General features: G+C 35.3%; 1 long non-coding RNA gene across 1 annotated transcript; it reads left to right on the top strand.

The window, feature by feature from the left end:
- Nucleotides 1–13,148: 13,148 nt before the first annotated feature.
- Nucleotides 13,149–18,044, top strand: LOC128790186 (uncharacterized). The gene is made up of 2 exons (XR_008431653.1): nucleotides 13,149–13,345; nucleotides 17,758–18,044. It is a non-coding gene; the product is annotated as an uncharacterized LOC128790186 (long non-coding RNA).
- The last annotated feature ends 9,090 nt before the right edge of the window (nucleotides 18,045–27,134 follow it).

Here is a 27,134-nt window from a genome sequence, read left to right on the forward strand (position 1 = left end):
TGGGTAAGAAGGTGGAGGTGTTTTGTTTCTTCCTATCAGTTTTTGGAAAAGACTTTAACAAGTGTCAGTCTGAATTCCTCCTGAAAATACTTTCATTTTGTAGCTTACACAAGCAGAAGAAAAACAGGAAGTTTTAGGTGTATAGATATAACTGCTAAAAAATTAATACAGGCTAAGTGTAAACTAATTATCTTTAGAGTAAAAAGTAGTTATGGGACTGAGACAGAATTTCTTAAGAGCTTAATTACTGACTTCTGAGGTTTTTCCAACAGCACAGAATGGCAAACCTGTGTAGAGGTTTCCCAGATAACTGAAGGGTGGGACTAAGACAGAAAATTGCCTGGGTTTTCCTTTTGTATTTTGAAATCAAGTTTTCACTCAAAGAATCAATAACTTTGGTAAACCCAGAAAAAAATAAAGCCCTAGGAAACTGGTTCTCTGCTATCAACTGACAGCTGAGTGTTGGCAGGTTGGTTTGTTATCTGATCAGTAACTTCTTAACAGGAGATAAAACCTCCATTCTTCACCGCCAGGAAAAGGCTTCTACTTTCTGGTTAATGTGGAAAGTTTCTGTGGAAAGACACAGTAGGATTCATCTTACCTAAGTTTAGCCTTCACAAAATGTCAGAATTGCAAATATATCTTCATTAAGCTAAGGTCAGACGTACCAGTAAATGCTTCATATGAGTTTCTGGCACAAAGCATTTAGTGACTCAGCTGCAGCAACACAATAGCTAAAAGAAGCACACAATTATCTACTCTGAATTTGGGCCTGGCTGCCCTAAGTATCCAGCTGTTAGATGAAGTTTACATTAATAAAATATTTGTCCCTACCCAAGGGCATTCTGAGTGGTCTGTATAAAGAACTCCGGAAAAATGAAAAGTAGATTTGTTCCTAGCAGGCAGGAAGGAAGTTGTCAGGCGGGAAGAGGATATGGACCTATTTGCATGCAAGGGTCAGTATTTGGTTGCTGGATATTTCCTCCCTGTCCACACGACAAGAAAACTCTCCATTTCCTGCACTGGACAAATGGCAGGAAAGGGTGTGAGAGTTATTGAATGACATTATCATCTTATAGCTTCATCAGTGAGGAAGGCTGCTTACAAAAACTGAGAGCAAAGGACTGAATTTCTAGACCAGATATAAGCAGCTGAAATTGTTGAGGGGTTCTTAGTTAATTTCCTTAAATGAATTTAATTAAGATGCTGTGCCATTCTTTTCCATAGATTCATTAGTATTTTCCAGCTTTTTATTCATCAAATGACTTAAACTGTGTAGGGAACATACCTGAAGAATTGGAAATATCTACAGAAACAAACCTTAATGACTCTATTTCAAGCAGGAATGTTAAAGACTTCAAAAGCTAACATTTTTAAGGAGCAGCTTCTTTGGTAGTTGTTTGTTGCTTTTCGATTTTTTAAACTAAAACTGGTAAGACATTGAAGACTGGCAAATATCTACTCCATCAGATAGCTTGTGTGATCACCGGCCAATAAATAAAACAACTTGACCCTGGAAATATTCAATCCCATGTTAAATACAAACTCAACTCATTCCACTCAGGGCAGAGAGGTTATTTGGGCAAGACAAAATTTTTCTGTGCTTGCAGGAAAGGTCATATGACTAAACCTGTTAAGTTTAGTGATTAAGGTATCTCTCACTATTCATTTATTTGTGAAAATTATTTTTTGCAGAATTTGGTTTGCAGTCCTTTTGTTTACCTTCTTCTGAAACCTTATCCTTTTTCACATACTTACTGAAAAAATACATTCAGCTGTAGATACAAACTCAAAATTGTACAGAATTGGTTTGTGGTGCAAAGCAGGAGACCCAAAATAGTCCAGGTCTGTTACTTTATTTTAGACTTTCTAAGCAAACCATGTATGAGCAGTGGGAATATATATGCAACATGAAGTTATAAATCAGATTTGAATTGCTGCATGCAAAAGACAATGCAAACGAATATCTATTTTATAGTATTTAAGTAAAAAAATTTATATGACTTAATATAAATTTTCTTGTGCTACTGGAGACACATCTGTGTTTCCTGAGTGCTAGATTAGAAATTCTGTTTGGATTGGCTGTGGGACACAGCACAGTAAATTCCATAAATGCATTTTTTTCACACACACATGTGCACACATATGTGTATTTATTGCATTAATCTACATAATGGCAAACAGACTTCAGAAAGTTATAGGAGGGGTCATTCATCTATAGCAGATGAGGCACAGCAGAAACATGATGAATTGGTTTGTAGGCCCTGAACTGCAGGGACATAAATAAAGTATCCTCTGGGCTACACTGGGGATCCAGTTCAAAAAACAAAAAAATGAGAAAAAGATGATGGAACAAAATTTATTCCTTTCTTTGTTGTTTGGTGCAGAGTTTTCTTTGACACATACCATTTAACTGAGAAATGTTCCTGCGCAGCCATAACTTTTAATATGTACAGTATGATAAACATTGCATTTGCACCACTTCATCACTTCCACCACTACTGCAAAACAAACAAATAAACAATAAAATAATAAAGTTTTCTTCAGTTATTTTATAGTAATTAGTCTAATGTCACATGCAGTTTACATTTACATATAGAGCCAATATCATTTATATTCTTAGAGAATCTTAAATATTGATAACATGATGTATGATGGAGTTATTTCACTGGATCATATTAAGAAGATATCTGTGTCCTATTTTATTATCAATGCCATTGTATGATATCATGGCCCTCTATGCCACGAGCATACTAGGCAAGTCAGTTAATAAGAATTTAATTTATGGCACAAATCTTTCACAGCATAGAAATTCCCTAAACCTCATCATACTTAACTGCTATATTCAGGATAAATTAACTGTGTCCTTAGATTAATAAACAGAAAACTCTATGTAAATTAGGTACATATTACTATCTATGAGAATGCAATATCACAGGTGTTCTTTCATTCAGGTGTAAATCCCCATGGAGAGGATTAGTCCTGAAGTCCTTCAGAGAAAATAGAGAATCTGAGAATGGAGGGGGAACTCTCTTACTCTTTTACTTACCATCTTAAATCATATCACAGCCATATTTCCTCCCCACCCTCACAAATCCAGTGGATAAACAGAAGATCTGGTATATCAGAGAGGCAGTAGCTGAACACAATCATTGCAGCTTTAAACTTGCACATGCTTCCTTTCTATGCTGATAGCCTTCAAAGCATCAGAGAGAGGCACAATGTTATCTTGACTGTTACTCTGAAAATTTAACGTGGCTTTTTCATACTGGCTTGCTAGGAAACATTATAGCAGGTATGAGAAAGAGTCTTCCCACACTGTTTCGAAAAAATTGCAACCAATCAAAATCAAGGTAATCCTTGTAGCAAGCCCTGAATCTTTGGAAACCAACATAATTCACATCAGTTTTGTGTTCTGACTCAAGTAGGGAGGTAACTGTGTCTTCTCAGAATATGCTGTGATCACAGTGATTATGTGAACTCTTCCTGGGGCCTAAGGACAATGACTAAGAAGGAAAAGCATACAAACAAGCAAACCAAAACATCTTTAAAGCAGAAAAGATTGGCATGTAATGACATAGTCTGAAGAGAACAATACCAGCACAGCAACTAGAAAAAGAAGAGAGTCAACCACATTACAGAACAAATTTGCAGACCAAAAGAGGAAAACCTTGTCCTTCTGGAAAAAAATGTAAAACTCCCCGGGAAATGAGTAATTCATGGTTCCTTCTTTTTCCAGGGTAGTACCTTGAACTTTATGAACCTCATATTGTTGGAGTTGTGAGCAAAATCTTAAGCTTTTTAAGAGTATCACAACATTTTAACACTGATTACTGAAAAAAAAAAAATTGTGAAAAAGCCCAGTTTTCTTCATATAAGCAATGTGACCACTCATTAGTTAAATAAAATGTTTTGTGCTTTCAATTTGCTTTCCCACAAAAACTAAGGTCTCCTCGTTTATCTCTGTCCTTTTCTTCGTAAAGCATCTAAATATTTCTATTCTGATAATGAAGAAACTGAGAAACAGAGACTTCTTTTACAGAACTACAGTCATTTTGAATGTAGGAAACTAGGCTAAGAACCCGAGCTCCCTCATTTGTAGTTAAACAGTCTATCCAGTGGACCACATTTCTTCCTAGAGTTGACTCTGTGCACAGCTGCTATACAATGTCAGTTGGGGCTTTATTTTTCATTCGTTTGCACGCCATCTGTCCTGTGAGTAAAAAACAAGAAGCTATTTAAACATTCCTCTCCACTGATCTCTTTCCTTCCTTCCGTCCGCCAATAGGCTGGGGAGCAGAATGGTTTGTTAAATTGTAGTTTACATAGATACATGGATATACATATAACTGAAGACAATGCCACCTAAGAGTCCCGCAACAACTTTAAAAAGAATGCCTTTTTCACCTTTTCCCAGAAAAATACTTTCAGGTTAGGAAAACGATCATGACATTGCTAATCTCCTGAATAGAGAAGTTATTGAAGCCATTACATAATATCATATTCTTATATATGTACTCATGGATTATGTCCCTTTCTTTCCATACCCTCTCTTTCTCTTTTTCCTCCCTCTCTCCCTCTCTATGTGTGTGTATGTCTCTCTCTCTCCATTACTGTTCCTCTCCCTCTCGGTAGCCACATTTACTTTTTTGAGTCAATGAACTGCACAAAAGACTTGCAAAACAACTATTAAATAACAGATATCTGTCCCCCTGACACTGCAGCACATACCTGTAATCCCCAGGTAGCAAATATATAAGGTATTATACAGAAGCTGAACTTAATCTTGGTCCTTAGTCAGACATGGCCTCTGTCCATTCTTATTATGACAGTTGGTATACCATCACACCTGTTTGCATGTCTTCTATTTCTGAAGAAGATTTAGGACTGATGATGTTGATAAAGGAGATACATGCTTATGCCTTAGCATAGGCATCAGAGAAAATAGTTAAGATGAACACAGACTCAGCTGTGGATACATGCTCCTTTTTGCTAAATCTTCCATAGGGCTAAGTTAAAGCAAAAAACAGAGCAGTCATCTGTGGGTAAAATCTTACAGTAGTGCAGAAAGATCTGCCAGAGCCCATCTGTTGAAGCTCTTCATCATATGCTTTGGGTTTATGCTTTCTCCTGCTGTGCACAGGCAGCTCTCAGTAGATTGAGGGAAAGCCAACAACAACACCAGGTAGGTGCAAGGTACAAATCCTGATGAACACTAAGTGTGGATTGGGTGCAGCCCAGTGTATTACAGGAGAAAGGCTATCAAAATTTTCAGGTACTCAATGAGTACTTGAAAGAGTAAGGGTAGATGGGTGCAGCCAAAAGGAAAATGGTTGTAGCTGAGTATTCCTAAAGAGGCTATGAGGGTGCTCTGACCTATCGATCCTGGACATCTCTTGGGAGCTATTGACATAAGAGATTTCCCTCTGTTTTAACAAGATAACAAGTTATCAGTACATCCTTGTCCAAAAACTGTCTTCTACTTTGGAACTTGATCTCTGCTTTTTATTGAAAATATGCAGCTTTTGCTGGATACCTGGAAAAAAACTGGCTTTCTACAAGCATTTAGGTTTAAAATGTGTTTGTGCTTACTTTTAAAGGAGGAAAAAAGGTTTTTACATGTTCTGAATATGCTTAAATTTGTCATCTTCTGAAACATATTTATGTTGTATGCTCAAAAAAACTGTTATTGATCTATGCTTGATAGAGGTTTACATTACCAGTGACTGATTTTTAGGAAGCTGAACCCCTGCAGCTTCTATTGACTTTAACTGTCTCTCTGACTAGTCAGAAGTCCTGTAAACCCTACTCCCATGATATATTAGACCAGTGTATTTATAAAATTGGTCTTATGATAAGCAGGCAAATAATAAGTCATGCTCCTTGCTACATATCAAATCCTCATGACTCTAGATTTCCCTTAGGAATAATGTAATTCATGTTAACACTTCTCATATTCTTTGACAGTGGGAATATAGAGTACCTCTTTGGTCTTCTGATTTCTAGCTTTTTTCTTCATTAAGGGGAAAGAGACCTTCTGGTTTTCTTCAAATATAGCGTGATGTACACCAAACATATCTTTCAGCTATTGGTGTAAAACCCCCAGTACTAGCAGGCAATGTAATTAATAATGCTGTGAATTATCAGAAGATATTGGTTATTCCAGTTTATCACATTCACTTTTAACTGACTGTGTGATGCTGTGTGATGTGCTGAATCTAAGAGAAATAGCTGTTGTTAGTTGTTATGTAAACACTTTTTTTACCTTTTGAACATGTATTTTACCATAATGTTCTATATGTAGGTTCAGATTTCTTCTGGTAAGCAGCTTCAAATTATTAAAATAGAAACATTGGGTATGATGAGAACTTTTCAGAACGTGTAAAACATTTTGTAATTATTTTCTGACTTTTACAAATACTCTTAGTTGTGAACAGCAACCGCCATGAACGTTTAAAGAAAGTAAAATGGAAATTTAGCTTTTTTTTTTGTTGGATATTTTTCACAGTACATCCTCAAGCAACTTTATCTTCACGAAGTTACGTCAATACCTTCAGCCAAAACATAAGGCTTTCGTCCAATTTGTACGCTGATCTCCAAAGGGAAAATTTTTGGCTGACAACGAAGAGGATTTAGACTCTACAAACTTAGCTTGTCTGGAAAATTGTACTATGGGGAAACAGTCTAGACATGCAAACCCTTCTTGCCAGAACTGATTTTTCTTCCCAGGCTCTACATGTGGTCTTTTCTCTACTTCCTATTTTTGAGTCTTTAATCTTCCTTTTGTCAAGTGACTATGCGTAATTTTTTTTTGTCTATCTCCATCTTCCTCTGAGTATGGCATCTAGAAGACCATTCCTTGTGCTATCAATCTCACTTTTTGAGAGCTTTTTACAATATACTTGATCCTCTTCTTTCATTTCTAGATTAAATGGGCAAATTTATGTGTTTTCTTCATCTCCTTCAAGGGTGAATATACTGCAGAGGAAACCTCCCAAGATAAATTATAAGTGAATCATTTCAGCTTAGCTGCTAGAGATTTGGGTGGTCCTGTGGTTTGCAGGTCAAGATATTAGCACATCCTTAGTATGATAAGAGATGCACAAACAGCTACACCCATTCTGACCAGGGATGATTGATTTTACAGAGGGGAGGGGATGTTTCCGCAGCTGTCCTGCTGAGGGGATGTACAACAGAAAAGCCCATTTAATCTCTCACCACGGGCACTTCCATGGAAGTCCTAAGAGTGGAAGTTTCAAGAGGGACATCTGAATCAGTGTGTCCCCTGGCTGCCCTGCCTATATCCCTTTACACTTGATGCTCTTTGGGGTCTGTTCTAGCACTTTCTAGTTATATGTTATGGGTTATGGGTTTAAGGGATTTCTGCTGCTGAAGGCCTTCTCAGGAAAGCTCCTTTCACTTCCAGCTCTCAGATGTTTGGCACAAACCCAAAAAGAGTATGGTTCCCCTGTTAATTAGTAGATGTTCAGATATTATAAGTCCTGTTTACTGTGTGTCCAATTCTTGATGAACCAATGAATACAAATGATGGCAAAAATACAGTGGAGATGTGACAGGGATAATTCCCTTGATGAAGACTTGACAGATACGTAAAGAACTTAAAACCATGAAATTTAAAATAATTAGGCTCTTAGATTAAACAAACAATCAATCAAATTGCTCTTTTATTTTGTTTTCTTATTTTTTCAAAAATAGCACTTTTGAAACAGCAGCTTGTTCAGGGTGTCATAGCCCTACCAATAGCATACATAGAAGAGTGTTTCTACAGAGCTAGTTCTTGCAATATTACAATTGAAAGGCAACAGATTTTAAAGACTGAGAAAGAAATTCCCATTAAAAAGCACAATGACACTTAGGCTACCAAAAAATTGCAAGGTGACAGTGCCAAATCTTTTACCTTCTTCCAGCTCTTTGTTTTTCTGTTCGTTCCACATCACAACTATGGCAATATTGAATGAGTTAAGCCAGAGCTCATACAGAAGTGAATGAACTACAATCTACAGCTTGTGGGTCATCTGCCCTCTAAATCCCATGATCTGCTTTTAAGCATAGATAAACAGAGGAGAGAAAAACTGAGGACTATTCTCTTGTAACAGCGTTCCTTCCATTACAAGGGCAAAAGTAGAGATAGAAGCAACACTGCTTTTCGAAGGTATGGAATCATATTAATAAGTTTTATTGCTAACTTTTGGGTTTTGCTAACTGCTGAAAAAAGTAGTGACTTGGTGATTAATTTATAATTTTGGCAGAGACTTCTGGGGCTATTGTTTGTGTTAACTATGAGCTGTGGCTTCTGTTCTCTTCACAGTGCCTCTCCTACAAAAGGAAAGTTGTGACTGTGAGGAATCTGCCTAGGAGCCATGAGTCTTTAGAGGTAAGTCTTCCTTTGTATACTTTTATAAGGAAAGCTGAAAATATGGTCCCTTAACAAAAGCTCCATCCTGTTCTAAAGCAATTTCTTAGGTACACAGACTGTGTATGAAGCTGACTCTTGTTTCAGTGATTTTTTTTTCCTTGCTTAAGCATAAACAAACTTTAGGATCAAGTTGCTGATCTTAAAACAACTATTCATTTTCATTTTGCAAATACTCTATTTTACTTTGTTAAATTTTATACTTGAAATGTTTGTGCAACTGATTTCTAAAATGAAAAAGGAAATCACAACCTTTGTGATCACAGAAAGTGTGGAGAATTCAAAGCAAAAATACTGTATGAAATGAGAGAAGTACTTTGACTCTGAGAGCCATGTCACCAACTTCATAGTGCTCAAAAAAGACAAACTTATCAATGGAAAACTAGACAAGCTAGGAGCAGAGCCATGAACATTCACATTTAGCACAAAAACAAGGGGTGTCACTTTTTCATGCTGTGTGAACAGCACAGAAGAAAGTAGGGAAGGGCTACAACTACTATCATAATGATGTTTATAGCAGAAAACCTTTGCAACTTTATGTGCACTTTATGTACACAGGTAACAAAGATAATTCAGTCAGCTCTTTAGCTGTGAACTTTAACCAAGCCTTGTGTGTTCAGAGCTAGGATTTGAATCATGCCACTGAGAGGTGCAGACAAGATACAATCTGTTTCTGGTGTTAGATATTTCTGATTAGGTCATATTATTGTGATGCCTGTAGGACCAAGCTTTCACATCTGAGTAGATCTGACAGTCTTCCAGGCAGACCATAGATCCCTCAAGAGAAAGAGACAGCCTTGTGTCTATGACAGAGTTGTACTGCCCTAGGGGAGTTATGCAGATCCAGAGACCAGGGAAAGTTACATGTTCAGCCAGGGATATACTAGTTCACAAATGGGATTAAACTACATATTGCTTTAGTGCCAAGTTTATTGAAAATATTGGAAAAGTTATTATAATTGCAGAAATAGCACTCCTCTCAGGTGTACCCTCCTTCCTTGAGTAATTTTTTGTTTTGGAAGTTCATTTGCTTCCCATTTTGGTCACAGGGGCAGAAAATGTGGGGCTTTCTACTGTCTTTGCACTGCCTGCACAGGTAGTCACTAGAGCATGTCCTCCCTTTTTCTTATGCCCATTTTATATTTTATAGTCACGAGTTAAAAAAGCTGCAAAGAAGCCTTAAAATAATGATCAAGCATAAGAAGAAATCCTTATTCCTGTGAATGAACAGGGGGGTGAAAAACTGATCTCACCACTATGACCATTTTTCCCATTGGAATCTTCAGAGATTTCTTCAGAGACCTGTGATTTTTGGAAGCACAAATCTTTCTTGGTCAACTTGGATTGACAAAATACTATTTTAAAATAATCCCAGATAATTATAAAAATGCGACTGTGCTGTACCACTAAGCATTTCTAAAACAATGTTCACTAGTTCTGACAGTGTTTTCATCTCTAAATGCTGGGCGTGCTTTCAGGGCAAAGTAGAGTAAGCAAGGCTATAGCCTGCAGGGGCTGCTGTCATGCAAGAATAATTATACTAGGATGGAACAAACAATCAAACTGTAAGGACAGATGTTGTTTGGTTTTGTTTTATGTTAAGGGCTAAGTTTATGTTCCACATTAACAGAAACAGTACCTTTTTGTGGAAGTCTTGGGATACTTTCCAGAACTGATTAAGAACTAAGGCATATACTTTTCAACATGTTGGGATCTCCTATCTGAGAGGATGTCCTGTTTACATTTTGTGCTTTAGCTAAGTAAGTACGCTGCATAAGTGCTTCAGAAATGAGGTGAAATATAAGAGGGAAAGATGGCTCGAAATGGATTTTCACACAGGTTTGAAAAATGACACTTGCATGACCTCTGTCATCAAAGCATTTGGGATTCGTCCTACAAAGGTATATTTTTAATGAGAATAGGCACTCAGAAGGCATAGACCTTGACATCCATGGAATGTATTTCAGGGGTTTTAAAACTTTTTTCATCTTCTTTTCAGAAAGAAAATAGAGAGCAGCTGATAATGTGGCTCATAGCCAGTCTCATTTTATGAAATGGCCTGTGTAGCTAACCAAACACTGATAAATCTAAAACTAGCATGAAGCAGCATCTAGGAATAACAAAACTAATACAGCAAAAGCTATAGCTTTTAATTTTTATCAGTCCTTTATCACTTAAAGTCTTTCTATATGAGAATGGCTACACAATACTTACATTATATTACATGGAAGGCAACAGAAAATCAAATTCACTTTTGTAAGGTTGGAATTATTTTTTTCTTTTTTTTTTTTTTGGAAGGCCAAAACTCTTAATGAAATCAGAAGACAAAGTGGCAAATTCCAAAACCAAAATAATTTCAATTTTAAACATAGGCAAAACATAGCAGACTAATGGGAAACTACCTAAAGGATATAATAGTAAATATCATATGTAGTGCTTCTGTACACCCACAGCTTAACTGCTGTCAAGTTTTGGTACAATTCCAGGAAAAGGAAAAAATTTAAGGCACAGTTTGATAAAGTGTTAATTTTTAAATGTGTATAGTGAGTTTTTCAATCCTGTCCAAAGGATACTGATGGGCACACTTCTGTTCTCACTGTGACCTCCTGAAGCTAAGTAAAATTAACAAATCTTCATTTCACCATCCGGGACTAACCCATTCTCTCTGTATATAGATAGATGTATAGATGTAAATCTTTTAAGAATTCTTTATATTAGGAATGATATCCAGGGCCAAAGGCTGAAATTGTTATTCATCTGGGTTTCCACTTGACTTGATGCTTGACTTGATACATTCACTTTAGTAGTGTAGTATCAAAAAAGTCCTTGTGTACAATTGCGTGCAAAATGAAGTCCATTTACACAAAACAGTTTGAGGTCTGAATAATGTAAAAAAAGAATTTTCCTGGGAATTTCCCCAAAAGAATAGGTGATGGAACTACTTCAAATAATAACTTCAGTGTATCTATTATACACAAACAACCTTCCTGATATTCACATTTATTTCTAATCAAAAATTTTAGAAATCTTGTTCTCTCTCTCTGAGCCTTTATGTGGAACTTATCATCCCTGCTTCTGAGAAAATGAGAATAGTTCATTGTGTATACTATGAGGTCTGCCAGTGTTATCTCTGAAATATGGGAACTAGTGGTATAATAAAATGTACTGCAGAACTTTGAAAGCCCTTGATTCTATATTTACATCTCTGAACAAGCTCACTTTGACTCATAGTTCCTTAATTAGAGGCATAGTCGTTTTTCTTTTCTGTAGGGCATTTTTTTACCCTCACAATACAAGCATACATTTGGTAACTAATACCAGCAATTAGCCTCATCTGCTATGTAAATGAGTGTAATTGCAATTAAATACTTTAGTGGGCCCGAAGGGAAAACATGCAATCATTACAAAGTAAGTAGGAGTACATGGTAAAAGGACTTTTAGGAATGCTAGAAGTGTTTTTTTCCCTGTGGTATCTATGGTCCTTTCCATTATTAATTTCTTCAGGAGTTTAGAACCTGGTTCAAAGGATGATTTTTCTCTCTTTCATTGAGAGCTGTAAAAACCACAGAACAAAGAATGGCATATTTTATGAAGAAAAGAGAAATTATCTCCAGGGTGTTCACAGGATTTTGTGGTGAACATCTGAGCATCACAAAACAGGATACCAAAATCAACACTGGGAAGTTCCTGGATTGGGTTTATTGTCAAAGATTTGTTGAAATCAATGGCTATGACAGTTTTACACTAACTAAATAACTGTGTCACTGAATATGTCTACATTATTCTCTGTCTTCCACGAGAGCTGTCACTAGCATACTGTAGGCAGCCTGTCTAGCTGGTATTTGATGGTATACTAAACACAGCATAGATACACCAGCATCACACTGCTGAGCTTGGCCCTGGTGTTTGAACAAACTGCAAATCAAATTTTGAGCATGTCCTCCTAAAAGCTAATAGGGATGCATTGTCAGATATAACTCAATAGTGCAAGTATGATTTAAAATTTTCATTTGCATAACGTATATATGTAATTTTGCTTCTGTGTCAATAAGTTTCCAGTGCAAAATCTGCCCTTTGAAATTTAACTATATATCTCTAATTTCTTCCATTAGGTCATGAAAAGTAATGTAACTATCTGTTAAACCTGAGTTGCCTGAAATTTCTTAAAGACTTGCAGTGAAGCATATGTTTGTATTGTGTGCAAATATCTGGAGAGTGGAGGAAGCCTGGCCAGAACACTCTAGATTCATCTCCTGTATATAGATTCGTCTTCTAAGCAGTGTTTCACTGCCCTTTCTTATAGACCATCACTAAGTTACTCATTCTGACATTAAAAGTTCTAACGGTACGCAGAGAGATTTCCATAAGCTTTAGTTTTACCACTGCATTTAAAAATGAAAATTAAAATTTTGCTAATAAGACATTCCGAGCTGCTATTTTGTTAATAAATTATGTGTTAAATTTTGACTAAATTTAAGCATTGTAGATGCTCATCCTTCTTATTGCATCTTGAAAAGATGACTGGGAAGGAGTTACAACTCATTTATATCTTAAAAATATCATTAATAAGCCATTATTTCTTGATTTAAATACAGGTCTGTATATTTCTGATTAAGAACATGTGTTAGGAAGCACCAAGGGCAGGCGCTGCTCCCTAGGGGAGGGTGGCCAGCAGCCCAGGATGACAGCAAGGCCAGCAGAGGCAGCAGCCTCAATGACAATGGTCGTCCAACAGCGCCAGAGTGAGGGAACCACTCATGGACCAAGTGTGACAAGTTCACTGTGATGAGGCGTGCCTGTGGTCAAGATCAGAATCCATATCCAGGGGGTCCAGATCGACAGCTACAAAGCAGTCCTGTCATGGACCAAGTATGGCAACGCATGCTTTGATCCATCTCCCAGCCAAATGAGGTAGGAACTCCTGCTGCAGCTTCTTCCAGCTGGTTCTCAAAGATCTTCAAGGCCAACTTCTGAGACAGATCTTCTTTCAGAAAGCTGACCTGGAGGGCACTAACTGCACTCCTAGGAAGGTTGTGGCTCTGATAATCTGCTAGACTGAATTGTTACTTTACCTAGAAGAATGCTCAAGACCATTTTGTTTATGAAAAGTATCAGTAGAATAGTGAGAACACACCAACTGAAATTCAGGATAGGCAAGACAGAAGCGAACCTTTCAATAGAAATAAGTAGTGCCTGAGTTTGTCAGTCTTTGAGATGTACTGTGCACAGGAATGAAAATTCTGGTGGATTTTTTATCCACTATTTCACTGAATTTTTTTTCTGTCATATATAAAGTAATTTATTTTTCTGTCAGACAAGGTAGCTGTTTGGGCCTGTCCATCTCTTAAGATGACTTCAAAACACCAAGTGCAGTGCAAGTCCCATTAGTTACACTTAACAAGAAAAAGAAATAAAAGGAAAATATTGTTTCTAAATTAGTGTTCCCAAGTTCCCACAAACCACTTAATGTAATTCAGGAATGAAGAGGGAAATACACTACTTACATGGGTATCCCTTGAATACTACCTTTCTTATGTAACTGAAGGCACCTATAATTGGTGACAAAAATACTGCTGTTGAAGTTTAAGTTTCAATAGTTAGTGGGGGAATCTCTCTCCAGTAAAATATTATTTCTTAAATTCAAAGGTATTTTATTTTGTAAACTTTGAAGATGATCACCTATTTGCATGCCAGTTTTACACCAATCTTCACAAGAAGTTGTGGGTTTTATTCATTGTCTAGAACTAAAGAAAAAGTAGTTATGGCGCATTTGGTACGGGCTTTCCAGAATCACTACTATAATAATTACAGTTGGGTTGTTTATTTTATCTCTTTCACTTAGAAAGCCATTTATATCTTCTGACCATGATAAAGTGATTGCTGAGATTTCTTCCATTGTTATCGTATAGAAGTCAGTTTATGTTGATGTCATCTTAAGTGTAACTGTCCTGTCAAATAATGTAATTATTGCATGTTTTACCAAAATATCCAGATTTTGATCAGTGAGGGTAGCTGTCAAGCTGAGTTTAAAGTCATTAATTGATATCTCAATCAAGAACTATTCTTTGTTGAGAACTAGTCTCCCAAAGTATTCCACATAAGAGATTTTGGTGCACTTCATAGCTCTTAAGGTGAATGTGTTGATTAAAGACAGACTTTCACAATTCAGTATGCAACACATTCTAGGTAGTAGGAGCAGAATGTGCTTAGCAGAGCAATACATACATTTTTAAGAAGAAAATATTTCCTTAAAATCGTAAGAGTTGTTTCAAGACACTAAAATGAAACTCAGAAAAGTAGCAGTCTGTTTTTAGGACTTGGAATTTAGAAGTGATTAAAGACAGGTTAAGGTTCACCACATTGCTTTGATGACTATCATTAGCAATTGTTTTCTATTCCAGGGACCTCTGAATTTGAAATCTTCCTCTCTTTAATGTTATGCTAATTGCAGGCACAACATATCTTTATAATTGAACATTCTCTATAAGATTTTAGTTTTAGTAATGGTGAAGAAGTTAAAATTAAAATTGAGTGTTATTGGTTTGGTCTGTGGAACATAATTTAAGGAAACTGGAATTCAGGCCACAGCTTAGATTCTAAGTTTTAGGAATGGATTTGCAAAGAAATGTCAGCTATAAGCCCAGTGCTTAACGCGTGTCTGGTCTGTGTGAACTTGCATTCACCTTAGACCTGTGGAGCACAAACTTTTTCTTCCAGTCAGCCTGTTTGTAACCTCCTTGTAAGTGGAATTGTTTCAGCTTTTCCCCTGCCGACAGCAAAACATAAACATGAGGGACATTAAAATGGAAACAGGATCCTGCTCCATTCTGTTTCTCAGTTTTACTTAGCAGTGACCTTTAACCCTCATTAAGATACTTTAGAAAGTTTGGGACTCCTTTTTTTGTATAGCTCATTGTGGGAATATTTAGGTTTGTTGTGTTGGTTTTGTCTTCAAAAATATTTAAATGCCTTTGGGTTGTATAAAACATAAACACCCACATTTACTTATTCTAAAAAATATAACTATAGATAATATTTCACAGCAAATGTTCTGGTCATTAGAGACATCCCATAGTTACAAGGCAAACACTGACACTCAAATTTTACCCAAAAGGAGTAGCAATGCACATCAAAGTTTTGTCCAGGGCAAAACATATATTTGTATACATACTAATGGACACTACCCCTAAAGCACATATTAATGTTCAGAAAATATCAAATATAGTTGTTTTATCTATGAAAATATGACTTAGCTTCATGAATACAAAATTGTGTGTTGGAATTTGCTTAACGATTTGCAATGTGTGTCAATGACTAGCTATGTACTCTGATTTGTTTGGCTTAGAAGATTCCTGACCTCTTGACAAATATATGCATGCCTTAGAAACACACAGAAATGCTCTAAACATAAGACTCAATTTAAAAAATATTGCCCAAGGAAGTATGAATATCTGAGATCCACAATTTCTAATGTTTCCATAGAGAATTCTTTCCCTTCAGTTAAAAAATTAATCATGCTTCCTCTGATTTAAATGTGTGGAAGAGAAGCTATACTGACATATATGTGACTTCTTCTCCCAGAAAAAGTGAAAAGTGCCACCAAGAGATGTCCAAAAATGAGGTTTTTAGTTGTTGATGGTACTGTCTGCCTCACTGGTTTATTTTTGTATGTAAAATGCAGCAAAATAATAGGAGTTACTTGCATGTTTTCAGAAACTGCATTTAGGTACCACTTATGAAGTGAAATTATCTCATCAGAAAGGAAAATACTAAAAATTTTCTTTGATTTTCAGAAAACACCTTCCCAAGGGATTATTTCTTCATCATATTTCTTCTAGTAAAACAGCTAGGAAATTTGTTTCTCTTTGTCATTCTCTGGAATTCTGAATTATCACTCTGTTTTTAAATCCAGCTAAAAATCTAATTAAAAAAATGTTGTATTTTATGCTACATTGACATATTTCCCTGCAGTCTTTAATTTGATTTAGTTTATTTCCCGGTTATTTTTCCTTTCCTCTTTATTCTTTTCCTTTCTATTGCTAAAGTGAACAAAAGAAGCAATATAAAAAGAGAAACTGTGAAAAAAAAAGAATGCAAAAAATTCAAAACATCTTTGATTTTCCTTTTATATATCAGATTGAGAAATTGTTCCATACTCCCTTTCAAAACAAGCTTTTACAAGGATTCTTTTATGTCAATGTAAAATGTTTTGTTTTCCTTATATCTGAGACTGTAGGGTACTTCCGACATACTGTGCTTTTTCAGATGAATTTTGGTAATATTTTTTGAGGTGTTGAAAATTCTCCTCATCTTTGAGGAGAATGCTTTATTGTTTAAAATTCTTTATTGTTTAAAATGCTTCCATTTCCGTCTTGAGACCTTTTGGTTTCAGTATCTGCTTATTAGCTCTTATATTTATCTTATTTAACGTGATTGAATGAAGGCAGAACACTTTATTCTGATATTCAAATTGTTTGGAGATTTAATCTGATTAATTTCCCCTGCTTCTTTTAGGGATGTAAAACAACAGTCTGCATTCAACAATTATTACAGTGAAATCAGAGATGAATTTGACCCTACCTCTCAAAATCTGCAAAATTAAACAGTTCATGTTAGGTATCTGCTGAAAACTGATGTTCTTTGTCCACAGTTACATTTTTTTTTTTTTTTTACTAGTGAGGTACAGCCTTCCAGGTTAAGTACAGATTTTATGTCCATTAATGGTAACATTTTCACTTTTGTCTTTACTAATATTTGATGGCATAGATATAATTCTGCATCAATGATTTTACAAGTTTTAGCTAGTTCAGAAAAGAAAAATCAAAAATCCTGTGCAATGATACCTTTTAAAAAGTGACCTTGTCAAAGTGAGGCATTCTGACTTCAATTAAATTCAGAGTTAGTTGGTCCCACAGGTAATGCTGGAATATATAATGTTAGCTATTATAAGAATACTTTGCAAAAGTAGTTTAAAAACCCCTAAAAAGAAAACCATTTATGCTGTGCTGGTTTGTAGAAGAAAAGGGAAGATTTTGCCTTTATATTAGTAACCATTTATGAGGTCATTTTTGGAGTGTACTGTTACATAAAACATGAGGTCAGCAAGTAAAGGTAATTAAATTTTAGTAGGAGCAAGAGACACCAAAAGGTTTTTTTCTTTCATCCTACCCAGTCTAAAATACCCATACAATACACCATTAATATCCTTGGAATTGTTAATCATTTCAACATGAATAGAAGTATCAGTGCTGCTAGCTTAATTTAATACCCTCCTGGAGATTCCTAAAAAATGTATGATTACTTCTATTATTTTGTATATTCAGGAACAACAAAACATCAAGAAAATCAACCTAAACATGGAGATGCAATTCAGAAGAAGCACCTGTTTTTATCTGGATGCGAAATTTTCTCTGGAAATTTTCCATCAGAAAGTGCAATTCAACTCATTTCAAGAAATTTCAGAAGAACAAACCTCTTTCCCTTAAAGTTTCTTGCAAAGAATCCAACATTTTTCTCTTTTGCTCTTTAAGTTAAAACTTTTTATTTAAAAATTTAATCAATTTTCTATGTATCAGAGAAATTAGGAATTAAAATTTAGTATTAAACTGTTTTTGTATTAATGAGAAACCCTAATTTTATAATAATAAAATATTTTAATTATCCTGAATTGGGATTTTATTTCCCAATAAGAATTTTAAAATTTGAGATTTTGGGGAAAATTTGGAGCAGAAAAAAAATCAAAACCCAGCACATGAAATCCTGGTGTTTTCCTTGAAGCTTATAGATTATTTTTCTACCAGCACCATTCAGTATTTCACTACTCAGTAGATGACCTTTTACAATTTAAAAAAAAATAGGTGTTCTAGATTTGCAGTAACACAGAGAACATGTAAGGCTTGTGAAATAATCTATTCCATGGAAGTGTGCATTGGCAATGCTGAAGTTTAACTGAGCTGAAAAACCAAGTTTAGTTTTCATTTTCTAATCCAACTATGTTTCTCAGAAAATAATATTCTTCATTTTCTTTAATGGTCAGGAGAAAATTCAATATTGGCAATTGAATTTTATATAGCTTTGATATATCTAAATCTCTATCTGCTATCTTAGTGTAAAATTATTTTCTCTCCAATGGACTTTTACCTTTCAAGGAGGTGGTGTTTAAGAACACATCAAACCATGTGCAAAACTGTTTTGACAACTGGATTTAAAAAAAACATATAGCAGGATTTTTAACAATATATTTTGATAGATATTGATTGTAATTTTTAATGAATGTGGTGACCAATAAATGTTTCTTTGTTTTGGTTTTACCATAGTAGGTCCAGCTCCGTAAATTGAGAGTGAACTCTGGGCTTGTTTCTGGTGTGTTGAGAATTGTACTGTGAAAAGAGAGATTTTATTTCTCTCTTTTGTCAGTGTTCTGATTTGAAAAACTTCAAGCAGCCAATGGTTTCAATAAAGATTTTTCCCCAGTCTGCAAGTAGAATTCCTGATAAGCATGATGAAGAGTCTCATTGTACGGATTTTATTTGTCCACATTTAATATTTGTAGAAAAATAAACATCAACCATGCTAGATTTCAGAAGAAATAACAGGATCTCTTAAACCATCTTCAGAGAAAGTGACTATTTATCTAGTTTCTCTATATGTTCTCTGATAGCACAACAGAATTTTTAAGCTGATAGATTTCCACTGCAGACTTGAAGCATGTTAAATATCTATAGAAGAGATTTATTGAATTCTCAGGGTATCTCAGTAGGAAGAGAAGAAGGTGCTTTGAATTCTGGCACAACCCCTGATCTGATCCTTTTCCCTAATATTCCTCCGATCACTCCTTGCCACCCACACATATTGTGTTGCTTAGTAATTTCAGGTTGGTTGAAATTCCTATTGCTGTGACAAGCGTACATGTTTGTCTTACAGGTATTACCTTCTCTGCTCCTGTGACTAGACTGGAGTTTAGTGCAGAGAGGTCAAGAGTGGAAAGAAATGCATACCATTGCACACCCTTTCAGTGTGTCCTTTAAAAAGACTGTATAACACTCAATTTTCCTTTTTTTTTTTTCTTTTTTTTTTTGTAAAAATAGCTAATAATTCATCATCAGTGGCTAGCAAGGTCATTGTTCCATAAAGTTGCTAATGTCAAGTGGAGAAAACAAAACAAATTAATTCTGCATCTATTAAATAGAAAATGCAACTGTAGTTATGAAAATAACACTTTCAGAATAAATTAGTGCAAGTAATCTCAATAGAAGACAAGTGTTGTTTGACCAGCTTCGTCTTTTTTGGCATATGGGAATACCTTTCAGTCATGAGAAGCATGGGATCATCCTTCTCCATAACTGTACAGTAAGCATGAAGAATTTCAGGTTACTGCACACATAATATGAGCAGCTAAACTGGTAACACATTTTCATGATTGTACATTGTGATGATGACTGGACAAGTATTTTGTGATTTGATACTGCTTCTGGCAAAGTGAATGAATGCCAAGATTGCCAGAGCATCAAAGGAAACATTTTTAATTTAAGTATGCATGCTGAGATGCAGCTGTGCCAATACATGCATATTTATTGGATCTGGCCAGGAGGCAAATGCGCAGCTAATTAAACCATAGTAGTGCTGGCGAAGGTTTGATTCTAAAGGCCTGGGTTGTTGAAGACTTAGCTGAGTTGATTCTGGTGGATATAGAAGCAATTTAAAAATAAAATAACCCTAGGCAATGTTGAACTTGGACACTGATAACCTGGTAGTTAGTTTTCCATGGGATCAGAGGATAAGCTCTGGCAGTAGGCAAGGTTCAAGAATATCATATTTACACTATTTCCATACAATTCCATGTTTTAGTTTAGGTAGCTACTCGATGTTGCATTAGGACGCTATGACCAAGGTGAGCTTAGGAAATAGTTTAGCTCATACTTTGGTGAGCCATGTTAGTTGAATTATAAACAGGACACCTACATCTTCCCAGGTGCTAGTAAACCTCTTCACAAAAGGTTCTTCTCATTTACCAGCACATAACAGGTAATCCAGTTTCAGAAAGTCCACTTCTATGGAAGTTTAGGTACAGTAGAATTTCTAACTATTCACTACTCTGTGAAAGTTTTGTAAGAAGATGTGCAGTATGATGTTTTGGTTTCTGAAAGGAATGTCTGTGGACTAGAAACTGCTCTGAGACACTGCTTACCCCTGGGGAGCTCAATGGCTGACTCTCAGCCCGCATTGGAATTCCGGGCCAAATTTTAAACAAGTGAAAATTGCATTAAAATAATTTATTATTCTTGTAATTTACATTAAGTTTGAATCTTTATTATTCCAGGTAAAAACATAATATTAAAAATGAGAATTTATAATACTTTCATAATTCCAGGTAGGCAGCATCACCAGCCTCAGGCTTTAAAAGAGTCTGTTCTCATATTCTGCCTAATCACAAGACTGACTTAAAATTCCTGAAGTTTAAAAATAAATGCATAAAAATAAAGTTTTATTAGTATTATTGTGTTCGCATTTCAGCCTTAGGGTACACATTTTTAAGGGCGTCCTCCATGACCATAGAGGCAAGTGATACAGCTGAAAAAAATAGTGAATGAAAATTGAGTTTAGAAACTGACATAATGATATGACTGTAGAAGCAGAAGTTGTAAGAAATTTAAGTTGTGTAAAATCCTTCAATACAGACAGTAAAATCAAGAGAACTGGCGCAGGTACCCATTTGATTGGGATATTTTACCCCTTCTCATGGGATCTTATTCTACCTCTTCTTCCATGAGTACGGTTAGTAAATTGGTCATTGAATTTTTTATCCCCCTTGAGCAGGCTGCAAGGAAGTGTTCTATCTACTCCCCGACAGACTGTGTTTAGATCAACTTACTGCCTTGGAATGTAACTGAGAGAAGGAAGGGAGGAGACAGGAAGAAATAGCTGAACATAAATTAAATAAACAAATAAATTCTGCAGCCTATTATAACCAAGCTAAGATTGAGCATGATTTGTTCATTCTGCTTGCCTATGTGAGTTGTGAGGGGATTTTAATATTTTTTTAACCTTACGGCAAAATACGTGTAATCCAGCAAACAGTTACTTTTCAGAATGGGTTATTCTGAACAAATTGTTGATTAACCAGAGAAAATCAAACTCTGAGAACCAGTATCATTCCTTCTTAGTCACAGACTCCCAGCTTGTTTATTTAGTGTCACCCATAGTCTGTCATGGCTGACCTAAAACTATCAGAAACAGCCACAATTGCAGCCAAGCATAAACAAAAATCTGAACTGAAGGTGCAAGGGGACTGCCATTCTAAAGATAAGATCTGTTGCTGTAATAGCCCTTGATTATGATGACCAAATTAAAAAAAAAAAATAAAGAAAAAGAAAAGAAAAAAAAAAAGAGAAAAGACCAAACTGCAAATATACAGACACATTTTTATTTATTTATATATGAAAGGAGGGAAAGAAATCATTTGCAGAGATGAAGACATATAGAGAATAGGGTTTCATTACATGTCAGTGTTTCTCAACAGTTTATAAAACATGATTTTGTGAAACTAAAGGTTTGCTTGTGGTCGTCTCTGTTTGCTTAATGACATTTTGTAAAGTGATAAAAATCACATGGAGATAGCAGAGAGAGGAAGGGAATCTGCCAGATGGTTATCTGTTGGTAGAGTGTTTTTCACCCTTCCTTCCACCTACAGCACAGAAGCCCTGGTTTTACACTGAAGACAGATTTGCATTAGAAGATACCACATATGAATAAAAGTCTCATATATTCTGCTTCAGGTGTGTGAAAGATTTGTAAATTGCTGGTGACACAGGTAATGAAGGTGACTCATGTGTGACAAAAGCTGACTCGTTATTTAAAAGATGTGATTTTCAGACAACTTTCGATTTTCATTGTAATCAGTTTCCCTGAATTCATTGGGGTTTCTTTAAAAATAGGGAAAATTAATTAAAAAAAAATTAAACACAGACTTTGAACATCCTGATGTATAATCACTGCTAATGGTGTGGGAAAACCTGCTTGAACTCCTCTCCAGCCATGCCAAGGGTTTGGTCACTTGGCCATTTTAAAGGTCAGTTCCTGTCTTTAGCTTAATGCTCAGTATGTTACAAGGTTTCATTCCTTATTGTTTATGTAAATTAAATCTTCAAAGCTCAAAACTTCAGTGGGGGTAGTTGTGGGAGTTTGTGCTTTAGAAGAAGTAGTCTGCACTTTTATTAACATTTTCTGAGCAGATTAATGGATGGAAGAATAATAATGAGATGATTCTACTAGTGTATTTTTTTTCAAAATGTGTAAATTCAAAATTCTATTAGCAAATAGATGTCCTGAGAAATTTTATAAATATGCATATTTCAGAAATTATTTTGATTTGACCCATATTTCTTAAAAACTCCTGAAAATGTAAGTCCTTGTTTTTTTACAATTAATAAAATCTTAGATATGTTATGGCTCAATTCTTCCATATTTCCACTCTATCTTTCTTTATTAATTTCATTTTTTTTTATTAAGCTGCATTGGCTATTCAGTAGCATCAATGGCCTATTCAATGCCAGCTCTTAGAAAGTACCCAAATGCTAGTCTTGCATCAAAGCTTCTCACATATTAGGAAAAAAACCTGTTTGATAACTATAAAGCAACATTAACTTATAATCCAACCTAAAAATTCTTATGTATTAGCTTAGTCTGTCACCAGTTTGGCAGAGGGAATAACTATCTACCTGACCTTTCTGTTTGTCTGGAAAGAACTGCATTTTTCTGTGTTCTGTATAGGAGAAATGCACAGAGCATTGGGAGCTTAGGCATATTGATTAAAAAGCAAACACACAAACAAACCAAACCCCCCTCCCCTTATTTGGTTTTAAAATTAATAAAAATTCTGCTTGGAGCTAATATGAGGTATATCATATTTACTTGTTAATTATTCTTCTCTTTTCTTGCCCTGCAAAAGATATATCTTGACTCTAGCCTTTACAACAAAAAGCATTTGGGAACCCTCGTCTTAAAAAAACCCCAACCAAGTGAAAAACCAACAAAAACAAACAAACAAGCAAACAAACAAATGTGGATACGGGGAAGACATCAGACTAGTATTTCATGGAAATTTCAAATTCACATTTTGTAATTTCCTGGACAGGAAGAACTCCCTGGAAAAGTCCCTTAAGGTAAAATCAGCATGCATGTGTGCTGAATGAATGCCCAGAAATATATTTTTAATGAAAGGAGCTTAGGAGGAATGTATCATGGAAGTGTTGAGTGCTCATCTATTCTTATTTATTTCATTATAGGAGAACATATCAGTTTGAGAAAAGCCATGTGGAATGTGTTGCTTATATTTGTATACTCAAAATGCAACATTCTTTATAATTGTCATTGTAGACACTGTTATTTGGGTCTGCTGTGACTGTCCAATGTTCATCTGTTGACAGGAAAAATGTCTTCTTCAAATTGTGTGGGTTTTATTTACCCAGAAATAGATCTTGCCTACTTTTGGTGGGTTAAATAAGGAAAATGGAATTCCCTCTGGTAAACAAACCTCTGTAGCTCTGGTATGAAGATCCCTAAGTACCTGCAAGCTGGCTGAAGGAATACATTGCTTCCCCCAGCGTGACATTACACCTTAACTAGCAGCAGTTTAGCCCAGACTAGCAGGTTTTTGCATCAATCTGCCTTCCTGGGTTACTTACCAGGGCCAGGTTTGGCTGTAGACTTGAGTATTCTGTTGAAAGCAAAAGCTTAAGAAGAATTTAGATATCAAGGTACTTAGCATGAATACATGCACTTTAATAAGTCGGCTGCAGAGAGCCAAATGCTTTGTGAGGGTAAAATGTCATTGCTATGGTTTTCCATAGGAGGAAATGTTAACCTTTGTCCTTCTAGCACTTGCTGCTTCTGGCATTTTTTCTCAATGAGGACATTTGTGAAGCTAGGAAAGATCCTGGAAGGAGAAGGAATTAGAACACATGCAGAGCTCAGTGCAGAGGCAAAATATAAGCTTTCAGCAGCATAGAGCCACAGTTCTATACTGTGGCTGAAAGTTGTTCACCCTTGAAAGCTTTTCAGTGGTCAGGCTGAAATATGTATCTTGGTGAGTAACTAGTGAACAAGTGCCAGTAGCAGTAAAAATGCCAACACATTTCACAATTCTTTTGACTTTCTTAACACAGACAAGCATGTTTACTGAGGTTTATTTTGCCAATGTACTAAATAGATAATGCTGGGAATACCACATAACTATATGTTGGGTACTGACTCTATACCATTATTTATTCCAAAGCCTCAGAGTCAGTTCTTATTTGCAAATAACTTGGGATAGCAAGCAGCTGATGAATAACTATGCCCTGCCATTTTTCAGTATATATAGCATCCTGCATCTTTTGTAAATATATCTAGAATTACTTTATTCACTACTTAGTGAATTAATTCTCCTGCTTACAAAGTATGATTTCTTTTGGCCAGTCTAGTAGCCAGTGAATACACATGCTGAGTGTATTCTTTTACAATGTCAAAAAATCACTATTATCTATGATTTTCAAATGGTGATTTGAAAAGAATATGTTGTCCAAAAAAGGCAGTGGCTCTTCAGCTTTTGTTGCTGCTTCTCCTTGTTTTTAGCTGCTTCTTTGCAAAAAGAAAAAAAAAGTACAGCATTCAAATGATGCTCTTTTTTTTAGCAAGTAAGTGTTGGAATTGCCATAGACATAAAACAACTGCAAATGAAAAAGGAAGGAGCCCATGATAGAATCTCTTCATTAAATAGATATTACAGAATATCATGTCTGATTTCAACAATTTTTCTTTATAAAGTCAAGTTACTCAGACACTGGAAATATAGGACAACTGCGTATTATTATTTACCTATGTATCGGAGCCTCTTTATTCTTTCCATTCATTAAAATATATAGAGAGAGTCTGACTAAATTTTGGTTCATAGTATTTGGGTAAGTCTTAAAAACGGCAAAACTTTGTGTTAGCTCATCTGCATTTAGTTTTAGTTCAATCTGTGTTTAGTTTTACTGTGGCAAACACAGTAAACATATGATTATATTTCTCATTAGTTATTTGGGATTATTCTGATCAAACTAGAAGAAAAGGTTTGTTGCCTTTTTTTAACTTACACTTTTTTAAGCTATATTTCCCTGGTTTTAGAATTTTATAACTTGACAGGAAAAAAGTGATTTTGGTTGAAATTGCAGACAAGGTCTCAACTGGAAAAAACACTCCAAATTTCAAAACACTGTGTCATATTCAAATAATGCAACTAATCATAATGAAGTCTAATTAGAACGGGATGCCTCTTATAATGGACAAGTTTATTCAGGTATTCAGCATAGTTTAAGGGACAGGCTGTGTTAGTTCAGGAAGCTGCCAGTGCAGCTGGTATGTGCAGTGTACCTCAGCAAAGCATCTCACCTCATGCTTACCTCAAACATGTGACCTGATTCCTGGATCATGAGTGAATTTCAGAGTACCTTGCTGAATTGAAAATTTAAGCCCCATGGTTCAAGAAGAAATCCACTCTTTTTGCAGTTTCTGATAGACTTAGTCTTGGGACAATATGAATGTATACTAGCACCCAGCATTTTGTTAAACACTTTCTATGACTAATGTGATAAAATTACTGATGTATGTGTTACCAGTTCCTGGTATGTGACCTTCTCCCATTCTTCACCTCTTTATTAAATATGTTTATTCATCCAGCCATATATGTAGATAAGGATGCTTCTTTGAAAACAAAATTTATGTCGCTTGAACTACCTTTTATTCCATTAAAGTTGGATAAAAAAGAAGTCCTAGTTTAGCACAAGTCATATTCTGGTCTTGATAGACTAATGTCTCAGCAAGATATTAATCCACAAGTGAGAAACTTTTTTTGAACCTGTTTGTTCCAGAAATAATATTCTTTGTCCACACCAAAATCCTTCTTCCTTCCATAAAAGAAAATCATTATAATAAAACATTTATTTTTTTCAAGTAAGTTTCCTAGATGAATCGTACTTGAAACTTCATGGCAGAATGATGAATAACTAAATTTCAGATTACAACTTTTGATTTAAAGTTTCTTTTGCATTTTGATCCAATGTTAAGAAACATGGATATTAACTTTTGAAATTTTCTCAGAAAAGCTTTTTCTTGATTAATAGGTGAAACAAAATTAAAACTTTTTAGAAAGTAAATAAAACAGTGGTTTCTCAGTTTTCCTCTTCTTCCCGTGTAACTCACTGCATAAACATACCTACAAGCAGTTATAAAAATAACATTCAACATCATATGATGTTCTTTACTAATACATCAATATTTTGTTCAGGCTGCAACTGTGGTAAATATTTCTCTCCCTTTCTGCTCCCTCCCTTCTCCAAATCTTGGGTGTTTTCTATGATTCTGTGTCATTGTGAGTAAAATGTCAATATGTGTAATGACACAGCACAGTGAAAACACATATTTTCATATTCATGTAAACTCATGTAATTGTAAATTAGGCTGTGCCACCCGCTATCATAACATACTTCATGTGAAAAGATGCTAAATTTACTTGACCTACTTTCATCTTCATGTTTAGGAAACAGGGTATAAGAAGTAAACAAAGTAGTTGTGCCTCATGCAGGAGATGATTATTGTTCAAATTTATGATTCATGCCTTGAGCAAAATTTTGTTTGTGGTCTCATTTGCAACCATAATTTATATCTTTACTAGGGATATACT

Source organism: Vidua chalybeata, chromosome 6, assembly GCF_026979565.1.
Source record: "Vidua chalybeata isolate OUT-0048 chromosome 6, bVidCha1 merged haplotype, whole genome shotgun sequence".
Classification (NCBI taxonomy): Eukaryota; Metazoa; Chordata; class Aves; order Passeriformes; family Viduidae; genus Vidua; species Vidua chalybeata.